The sequence below is a fragment of the Vigna unguiculata genome, chromosome 6 (assembly GCF_037176805.1).
Source record: "Vigna unguiculata cultivar grain cowpea cultivar isolate G323 ecotype 2 chromosome 6, ASM3717680v1, whole genome shotgun sequence".
Taxonomy (NCBI): Eukaryota; Viridiplantae; Streptophyta; class Magnoliopsida; order Fabales; family Fabaceae; genus Vigna; species Vigna unguiculata.
The window spans coordinates 2953071-2963844 of record NC_140797.1 but is presented as its reverse complement, the minus strand read 5'-3'; the positions used below and the strand labels follow the sequence as shown (position 1 = coordinate 2963844).

At 33.9% G+C, this 10774-nt stretch overlaps 1 long non-coding RNA gene across 1 annotated transcript; it reads right to left on the bottom strand.

Moving 5' to 3' along the window:
• Positions 1–2006: 2006 nt before the first annotated feature.
• LOC114188802 (uncharacterized) lies at positions 2007–3255 on the bottom strand. The gene is made up of 2 exons (XR_003605458.2): positions 2721–3255; positions 2007–2434 (listed from the first exon to the last, which is right to left on the bottom strand). It is a non-coding gene; the product is annotated as an uncharacterized LOC114188802 (long non-coding RNA).
• Positions 3256–10774: the final 7519 nt, after the last annotated feature.

Genomic DNA, 10774 nt, shown 5'->3' with positions numbered 1-10774 from the left:
TTATGCTTCTCTCATGAAATTTAAACTATATCAGATGGATGTTAAAAGTGCCTTCTTAAATGGATTTATTAAAGAAAATGTGTATGTTGAACAACCACCTCACTTTGAAGATTATAAGTTTCCTAATCACATTTATAAATTGAATAAAGCATTGTATGGATTAAAACAAGCACCTAGATCTTGGTATGAACGATTAAGCACATTTTTGTTAGAGAATAATTTTTAAAGAGGAAAAATTGATTTAACCATGTTTATTAAAAGAGTAGGTGAACATATTTTACTAATTTAAATTTATGTAGATGATATCATATTTGGATCTACTAATAAATCTCTATGTAAGGGCTTTGCAAGTATAATGCAAATAGAATTTGAAATGTCAATGATGGGTGAATTGACATTCTTTTTGGGCCAACAAATTATGCAAATGGAAATCGGAACCTTCATTTCTCAATCTAAGTACTGTAAAGAAGTACTTAAGAAATTTGGAATGGATATTGCTAGGGAAGTAAGTACTCCTATGGGAACCTCTTGCTATTCAAACAAAGACGAATCAGGAATAGAGGTAAATCAGATTATGTTTAGAGGTATGATAGGTTTTTTGTTATATCTTACTGCAAGTAGACCTGATATTATGCAATCTATATGTGTGTGTGCTCGTTTTCAAGCCAATCCAAAAGAATCACATCTTACTACTGTAAAAAGAATCTTAAAATATCTAAAAGGAACTGCATGCTTTGGACTTTGGAACCCTTCAAGAGCATCTCCTAGTTTGATAGGCTATTCGGACGCTGACTATGGTGGTTGCAAAATAGATAGAAAAAGTATCAGTGGTACTTGTCACCTCTTAGGAAGTTCATTAGTTTCTTGGCACTCCAAGAAATAAGCTTGTGTGGCTTTGTCAACTACAGAGGCTCAATACATAGCAGCTGGAAACTGTTGTGCTCAAATTCTTTGGATGAAACAAGAATCGATTATCACTTTCAGATTATCGATTATTACACGTTGTTGGACCAAATTATTTCAAAAACTAGCCACTGTAACAACTAGATTTGCATTAAAGTACGTGCATTTGGCCATTGGAGACACTTCCCTATAAATACAAATCATTTCGGTCACTGTTACACTCTTTTCACCCATCCAGAACTCAAGAACCCTCCATTTTCTCAAAAGCCTTCAAGCTTCTCTTCTCCTCCACTTGAACAATGGCTGAAGCATCTCAGAGAAAGATTCCTACCCGCAGAAGAACTGCATCTCGTGCCACTCAACCTTCAACTACATCTCGGACTGCATCCATTGGAGGTTGGATTTCAGATTAAGAAAAGAGATCTGAATTCATCACTTTATGGAAAGACAAACCTCTTATCACTCCAAAATTCATCAAATCTCAATGATTAATCAATCGTCGTTTTACAATCCTTGTATTGCTTACTGAACAAGGGGTAAAATTCTTCACAAAAATGCAGGGTACCTACTATCCTGATCTGGTACGAGCCTTCTACTACAACTACAAATTCAGAGATGGGGTGGTGCTTACAAAAGTGAAAGGAGTAGACATCATTCTGAATGATGATATTTGGGAAAATGTTGCTCAATTTCCCATTCATGATGGCACCTCTCCAATACTTACTGTTGGCATTGAAGGATTTAATAGAATATTTGCCTATAGATCATTCCTGAGACGACCTGCTCAAGAAATAGGCATGCCTCAAGAAAAAGTGAAATTATCTACAACAAAAATCCGTAGGTAACACGTAAAATCCGTAGGTAAAATAGTTTTACCTACGGATTATCTACTGATAAAAATCCGTAGGTAAAGTGGTCGTAGCTAACTTATCTATGGATATATCCGTAGGTAATTACCTACGGATCAGATCCGTAGATAATTACCTACTGACATGATCCGTAGGTAATGTGTTTAATCGATTTAATTAAATTAAATTTTTCTACAGTACCTACACAATCATAAACCACATTAAAATACAAAATAGTAATTAAAATGATAAATATAGAGAAATGGATAATTAAAAATATCATTAATACAAATAATTGTTATTACAAAGTTCATATCTCAGTTTAACAATAATACAATCCAACCATCTTAATTAAAAAAATTCCAACTATCAACATAATATCTAAGAACAATTGTTCTAATCTCTCTATTGTTTTCTATTGTTATGTTTGGAGAATAATGATTGTTTCTTTTCTTCAACTTTCTTTATCTCCATCTCTATACACTGTAGTAAGCATTCCATTCAATGCCCAAGGCATAAATAATACATCAAAATCCACCACTTGAAAATTTGCTGCATTGAAAAATATTGTCCTTTACTACAAAAGGTTAGAGTAATATCATAGAAGAAACACCTTCCCAGTATGAGATTCAATAGATTAAGCCATTTTAGTTCTAGTCCGAGGATGATTTTCAAAACAGATACTGCAAGTAAATGAAGAAAAATAATTAAATACAAATAGAGCCTAAGAAAGAGAAAAAAATAAAATCAATTAAAAACTAATTGAACAATTCTAAAACCTATAAGGCTTATAACCTCATACTCTGCCATGGCCACAAGATTCATAAGAAACATCTCAACCCAACACAACAAATGCCCAAAATACAGGACTAGGGCATCATACACTCACACACACTGAGAAGACAGAAAAAATACTCAAATGAAATGAAATATAACCAAGATGAACAAAAAAAAAGATCTAAATCATACACTGTAGAAATCGTTGTCGAGGGAATCAATGTCGTTGTCGTCGTACATACCAGCCTCCAACTTTATCAAGGCAACCTAAGGGAAAGGGGAATCGAGGAGCCAAGAATCTGTACATAGAGGAAAATATAGAGGGAAGGAAAAAAATCTAGGTCACCAGAAATGGAAAGTGGAAGAAGGAAAGACAATAACTGACTTCGATATTTGAGATTCAAGTGCGATGCCTGTGGTGAGGTTCAGGTGCGGCAGGGCATGATTCAGCTATAGGTGAGGTGTGTCGCGATGGTGGTGGTAAGGCCAAGTACGACAACATCGAAGTCTAATGGCGGTGAGGTATGGAAAGAGTTGTTGTGTTGGAAGATTTTGGGAAAAATTTAGGGTTTATAGGAAGAGGAGTGGGAAAGGAGGTATGGGAGGAGTTGTTATGTTGGAGAGTTTGGGAGAAAATTAGGGATTTTAGGAAGAGAGGCGGGAAAGAACGAAAAAATGAGAGAGAAATATTATTAAGATGTAGAGAACGAAAATAGTAAGTATAAAGATGGAGGGAATGAAAATACTCGAGATAGTTAGAGTGAGATGAGAAGTCATTTGTAGGTAACATCTGTATGTAAGTTTAAATTATCTACCGATTATAATCGGTAGGTAAATATTATATAAATGTTGAATTTATATATAGATTATAATCGGTAGGTAATATCCGTATATAATGATTAATTTACCTACGGATTTATATCTGTATGTAATAATCGGTAGATAAATCAGGATTTTCTTGTAGTGGTAGACAATTGCTAGCAGACCCTCTCAAAGTTGATGAGCATGTTCTTCACTATCTCATTGTCTGGATTTTATCTCCACGTGGTATAAATCATGCACAGAGCAGTGAAGTTGATCTCATGCTTATCTATGCTATGCTCGATCACATTCGTATCCATTGGGCAAGCATTATTCTTGACACAATGCTCAAAGCCAAGCGACTGCGTCAATATCCACTCCCATATTCTCTACTTATCTCTCACATTTGTGAGTACAAAGGCGTCAACATTTCTGATGAACAATCTCATCAAACCACTGATGCAAACAAAATTGCAAAATATTCCTTGAAACAAATGAAATTTATTCCTTTTGTGAATACTTACATTCACAAGGATGACCTGCCTCCCTCTGAAAATGAAGAAGAAGAAAACCTCCCACTACTCACATTCATCCTGTTGACACCAATATTGGCTCATCGAGTGGGGTTGGTGGTCCATCCTCTTCTCTAGAGGATCACATTTTAAACTTAAACCAAAGACTTGAGGAATTCTTTCTCATCTCCACTACCCGACATGAAGAGGTCATTAGCTTACTTAGAGGACTAGATTCTAGGATTTGTAATCTAGAAAATAAATTTGACAAATATGATGAAGATTATGACATGAGTCTAGAATTTTAGGTGTTTGTATCATTGTTATTATTTTTATTGCTATTGTAAAATGTTTGATTTCTTAATAAAAGTGCATTTTATTTACCATTTTCTAATTGAGGGGGAGCTTTTCTCTTAAACTTTTTTCAAATGATCAAAACAGGGGGAGAAAAAGTTTAAATAAAAAGTGCTACTAACAAATCTACTTGTGAGATTTCTGATTGCAGATACCTTAAACATATTGTTTTAATCATCATCAAAAAGGGGGAGATTGTTGGCAAAAGCAAAAGACAAGTCAAATACTGAAGCAAGATTTTGATGATGATAAAAGAAGCCTAAAACCTTCTGGAAGTCAATATGAATAACATGTGTTGTTATGTTTAAAGTTATCTTGTAAATTGTACTTAGAATAGATTAGAATCAAAAGTAAGATCAAAATTCTAGTATTTCTCGAAAAACCAATGTGATAATCGATTATCACTTAGGATAATCGATTATCCTGAGCTAAGTCCAATTTTTCAGAAAAACACTAGAATAATCGATTATCACCTCTAATAATCGATTATCTGCTCAAAGTTTTGTTTTTAGAAAATACACTGATAATTGATTATCCCTGTCAGTTTGAACGTGACTGTTCAATTTTTGACCTAATTTTTGGAACCCATATTTAAGGAACATCCGAGTTACTTCGAACTTGCCTTTTTTAGAAGCTAGAGTGCTAAGTGTTGTGACTGCAAAGAGAGTTCTCTGAGTGTTCTCAAAAGAGCTTTGAAAAACCTAGTGTGGGTAGAGAGATAACTTTTCTTGAGAGGTCTTCTAGGAGATTGAGTGTTGTTGTTGTTGCTAGGAAAGCTAAGGTCAAGGTTCTTTGTGTGATTCAGAGAAAGGTGTTCATCTCTTGTTTCTTCAAGAGAGGTGTTTTCTTTCCTTATTGTTTTGTTATCCGATTATAATATGATATTTGTTAGTGATTGAGTTAATCTCTTTATTTGAAGAGATTAACAACTGGACGTAGGATCTTTTGATCTGAACCCGTATAAATATTTGTGTCATTTCCTCTTCTCTATCTCTTTATTTTATCTACTATTACTTTTAAAGAAATTGATATTTAAATTAATCGTTAAAATTTCGGAAATTTTTAAAGCATTAATTTTAGGTTTAATTACTCATATCATACCCATTTTGGTTCGCAAATTTCAAAATGGTACCCACTTTGAACTTTGTCTCAATTTAGTACCCAATTTTGATTATTGCATCAATGTAGTACCCTCCGTTAAGTCTTCACAAACGCCGTTAATTACCTTGCCACGTGTCAGCCTCTAGATTTTTTAATTTTTTTTAATTTTTTTATAAATTTTTTTTTTATTTTTGGTTAAAATACCTTTTTGGTCCCAATTTTCGTCAAATTTTTTCAAATAAGTCCTAATTTTGGTGTTGTGTTCAAATAGGTCCTAATTTTCGTCAATTATGTTCAATTGGGTCCTTTTTTGCTAACACCGTTTAAATCATTAACGGCCATGAACAGTGACTGCCACGTGTCATTTCGTGTTTTTTTTTGAATTTTTTTATTTTATTTTTTTAAATTTTTTTAATTTTTTTTTAAATGTACACATGTCAACCCAGGAGTGTGCCACGTGTCACTTTGTGGTTTTTTTGAACTTTTTATTTTATTTTTTTGAATTATTTTTTAAATGTCCACGTGTCAATCTAGTAGTGTGCCACGTGTCAAAGTCAATATTCTATATTCAATTTGGTCCCTATATTTGTTATTTTTGTTCAATTAGGTCCTAATTTTTGTTAAGATTAACCAATTTGGTCCCTATAGAAGATGTGACCAAATTTAATTTTTATATCAAAGTTATAATGATGTGAATTTTAATATATTATATAAAGATATTTAATAAAAAATATGAATTTTAATATAAAAATTAAATTTGGTTTTAATTTGGAGAGGGACCAAATTGGTTAATGTTAACAAAAATTGGGACCTAATTGAACAAAAATAACAAATATAGGGACCAAATTGAATTTAGAATATTGACTTTGACACATGGCATGCTACTAGGTTGACACGTGGACATTTAAAAAAAATTAAAAAAAAAAAAATTTTTAAAAAAATTCACAAAAAATTCAAAAAAAGAACGAAGTGACACGTGACACACTCCTAGGTTGACAAGTGTACATTTTAAAAAAATTAACAAAATTTAAAAAAAAAATTAAAAAAAATAAAAAATAAATAAAAATAAAAATAAAAAAATTCAAAAAAAATACGAAGTGACACATGGCAGTCACTGTTCATGGCCGTTAATGATTTAAACGGTGTTAGCAAAAAAGGACCCAATTGAACAAAATTGACGAAAATTGGGACCTATTTGAACATAAAACCAAAATTAGGACTTATTTGAAAAAACTTGACGAAAATTGGGACCAAAAAGGTATTTTAACCTTTATTTTTTTATTTTATTTTTTGAATTTTTTTAAAAAAATAATAAAAAAATTGCCACGTGTCAAACCCTTGATGTGACACGCGGCATTGTCAGTGACACGTGGCAAGGTATCGCCACGTGTCAAGGTACCTGGTAAGTGTCATTGTCTTCATTTTAACTTAGTCCCCATATGTGTCTATTTGTTTCAATTTAGTACCCATATATGTTTATTTGTTTGAATTTTATTCAAATATTTTTTTTAGAGAAATATTGTATCTCTTTTAAGACAAAATTTATTATTTATATAAATGTCACTACAACAATTTATAGTTTAGACCACACTAAAATAGACAACGGCTAAATAAATGAAGCCTAAACATATAATAAACAACATTTTTATAAATGATGTATAAATATCATGAAAGTCCATGATTATATAATTGTTGCTTTAAACTATGTGGGCAAAACTAGTAAAAATGTGGTCTAAAAACATAGGTAAGGTATAAATTCAACATGTAAAATTGTTGTTTATTGTGAGAATTTTAAGCAACAGTTTTAAAAATATTGTCATACTAAAAACCGTTGTCTATTACCTATAGCTACACTCACCTATACCACGCCTAAAAAATTGTGGTCTAATCTTTAGACCACGGTTTTTATAATTTATATCATAATTTTATGTTGTTGTCTAAAGTGATTTTTGTTGTAGCGTGTTATAGTGATATTTGTTACTAAAAATGAGTTATAAAATTAAGTATTGAAATTTATATTAAAGTTAATAGTAAAAGTCATGAATAACATACTTCTAAGTCATTTTTAATAACAAATATAAATATAACATTTATATAAATAATAAATTTGGTTTTAAGGGAGACACAATATTTCTCTATTTTGTAAAAAAATATTCAGACAAAATTAAAACAAATAAACTGGGTACTAAATTGAAACCAATAAACATATATGGGTACTAAATTGAAACAAATAGACACATGTGGAGACTAAGTTGAAATGAAGAAAATGACACTTGTCAGGTACCTTGACACGTGGCGATACCTTGCCACGTGTCACATCAAGGATTTGACAAGTGACAATTTTTTTTAAAAAAAAATTCAAAAAAAAATTAAAAAAAATTAAAAAAATTAAAAAATCCAGAGGCTGACACGTGGCAAGGTAGTTAACGCCGTATGTGAAGACTTAACGGAGGGTACTACATTGATGTAATAATCAAAATTGGGTACTGAATTGAGACAAAGTTCAAAGTGAGTACCATTTTGAAATTTTCGAACCAAAATGGGTATGATCCGAGTAATTAAGCCTTAATTTTATTAATTAAAACCAATTCACCCCCCATCTTGGTTTTTGTCCAAATGCCAAACATTCCGCTATGCGATAGCAACAATAGTGAGGTTCTCGCGTGTTCTCGCTTAGGCGAGACCTCTTCACTTGAGCGAGAGGTCTTCTCGCTCAAAATGTGAGCTCGCCGCCTGAGCGACAACGCAAACTAAAACCAGGGAGGGTTCCAGGTACTCTCGCTTAGGCGAGACCAGCTCGCTTGGGCGAGAATATCGGGCTCCTCCACTATTCGCACAAACAGGCCAATATAGCACCAAGAAAATAGTACAGAGCCACAACCAGTACAATCTCATGCAAGTATAAACATCAATCCAACATTTTAAATCAGGAAACATTAGCCAAATATGAACATATTACAAAATATGGAAACCCTAGTTTCCTTTACCTGGAGTGGGGTTAAACGTAAGCACAACGGTCCTAGGGGAAGAAGGGAGCACTGTAACTCCAACCAGTGCAGTAAACCGGAGAAGACGTTCGAGTGAAATAGTGGGTGCTCTGATTGTGCCCTGGTAGAGCTCTTTGCTTTAGTAGTGGAAGGGGGAAGGGTTCCTGTTTTCTAAGAATGTGGCAGAGTAAAAGGGATTAGGGTTGGAAAAGAGTTTTGGGAAGCCTATGGGCTGACCCTTAGGCAGTAGTTAAGGCCAGACCTTTAAACATAAGAGTAGAAAAAGTGGGTCTTACATTCTCCCCAACAACAAAAATTTTCGACCTCAAAAATTCACCGATGAAGTAGGAAGAAAACTATGTTTTCCTCATTTTCTCTAACAACCACCACTTAGACATGACTGATATAACGACTCCAACACCTATAGTCATTAGAAAATTTGCCCTTGTGCTAAGCGATATGTGTTCAACAATGTAGATTAGTTTAGTCACTACCCTCAAAGCAACTTCCAATCTCCCACCTTACAACTTGAATGCTCCTTCATACCTGACCAACCAACTTGTATCTGATATACTGACTCACCTACCATATGCTCTCCACTACCTCTTGTAGGTTTTTACCAAAGTCTTAGATGACTTCAAGTCTCAAACTAAAGTATGTTAGTTATCACTTCACGTCACCTTGTTCTCTCCTTTAAGCAACACTCCACTGACTTGGTCACACTTGACTTCTGGCCTACTGCTCCACCATTGACACTCTTGACTCATAACATCTTTCTTCCTTTGCTGGCTTCAACCAAGGTAACGAAGTTCACTACCAAGTTATTCCATTTCCAATTTAAAACTTTCAATTATTCTAACCACCATATGCATTTTGGCATCCTATATTCATTTTTTATCCCTTAACTTGCAACCATCATTCCACAAAACCTTCGAACCATAACTTTCCTTGATTTCAAATCTCTAGTTTGGTCTGTACCAATCAACCCTACAGTACACCCCAACTAAGATTGACCGATTTGCCTTTTTCCCAACCTTTTTGAAATACTCACTCGTCCGTGTCAGGTGACTAGACTAATGAAATCTCCTCACACCTTCTCTTCCCAATTCAAACATTTATACTTCTCCACCCCTTCTTACTCTTACCTTGTCAAACCAAGATCTCAAATTCCCTTTTCTGGCGGAACATCTACTCTTACTTTCTCATTTCTAGGTTGGCACCTTAACTTGAAATCACAACTCAAACCATCTCTTACTTTGCTTGCCCAACTTTCTTTGAGTAACCCCACAATTCTAAACTTAAATGATCACTGAACACCCTTAACTGATACTTATAAGAAAGACACCTTCACTATTTTTGAAAGGACTAGTTACCGTAGTAACCTCTAGGTCGTGAATAAGATAGTCATTCACATGCACCTCTTACTATTTATAAGTGTCATTTGTCACCATTTTGTTGCGCTACTCTGATCCACACACAAAATCACTTATTTGTTTACTCAAGATGATGCTCTTTCATGTTTGTCGTGACAAGGAAGCAATCATTTGAGAAACCTTCCTCCAAAACTTCTATGAAATTTGAAAAACCCTTTGAACTCCCCTTTTTATAGTCTTAGCAGTCCATTTTCTCAACATCGTATCCATCCTTTTAAAAACCATTTGTCCTACTAGTCATTCGAACCTTTGTCAATACTCTTCTTGAACATTCTGAATACTCTCTTCACACTTAGGAAAACTTGTCGCTAAACCTTGATGTTGTCGTTAACCTATTTGAAATTCCTTACCTTCATCATGTTTCCACTCTTTAAAACTATAAGCTCGAAAAGCCAATCCTCCCTTATCCAACGTTTACCCTTAAACAGTCTATCATACCACTACCTCTCCTCTAAGATTCACCAAACTTGCAGTCATCCTTGTGATTATACTTAGTGTAAACCACTACTTCTCCAACATCTCCTCCACTTCCGTATTCACTTCAAACTCTCAATAGGAACCATCCAATTAGGAACTATTGATACAAGTTCTTCTTCAGACACCAATGCAAAAGTGAACTCCACCACACCAAGGTCAAAATTCTAGTACTTGCTTCAAAACACGTCTATAAAATCTTCTTCCATTGAGATCCTTTGCGTCTATTATTCACTTTCCTTTGTCAGATGACTTTGATTCACGTGAAACTCTGCCCCCTCACTATTTAGCTTGATCCATACTTCATACGCAACCACTAACTTATCTCTTTTAATCAAAGAACATCACCTCGGTTGTTGTCCCAACTCATTGGAATGAGATTGAGAAAACAACCAATTCATCCTTGATGTTCTATCCCACCCTTACCAAGGGAACAAATCAAATCGACTTGAATTTTAAATTCTTTGATAACCATAGGACACACAAACTTGAACAGTCTTCACTTGATTATAATTGTTGTAAAACCACCGTCTTAATTCTTACTCCCTCTTGCATATGACCTAGACATAGAGGGGAGCACTGTA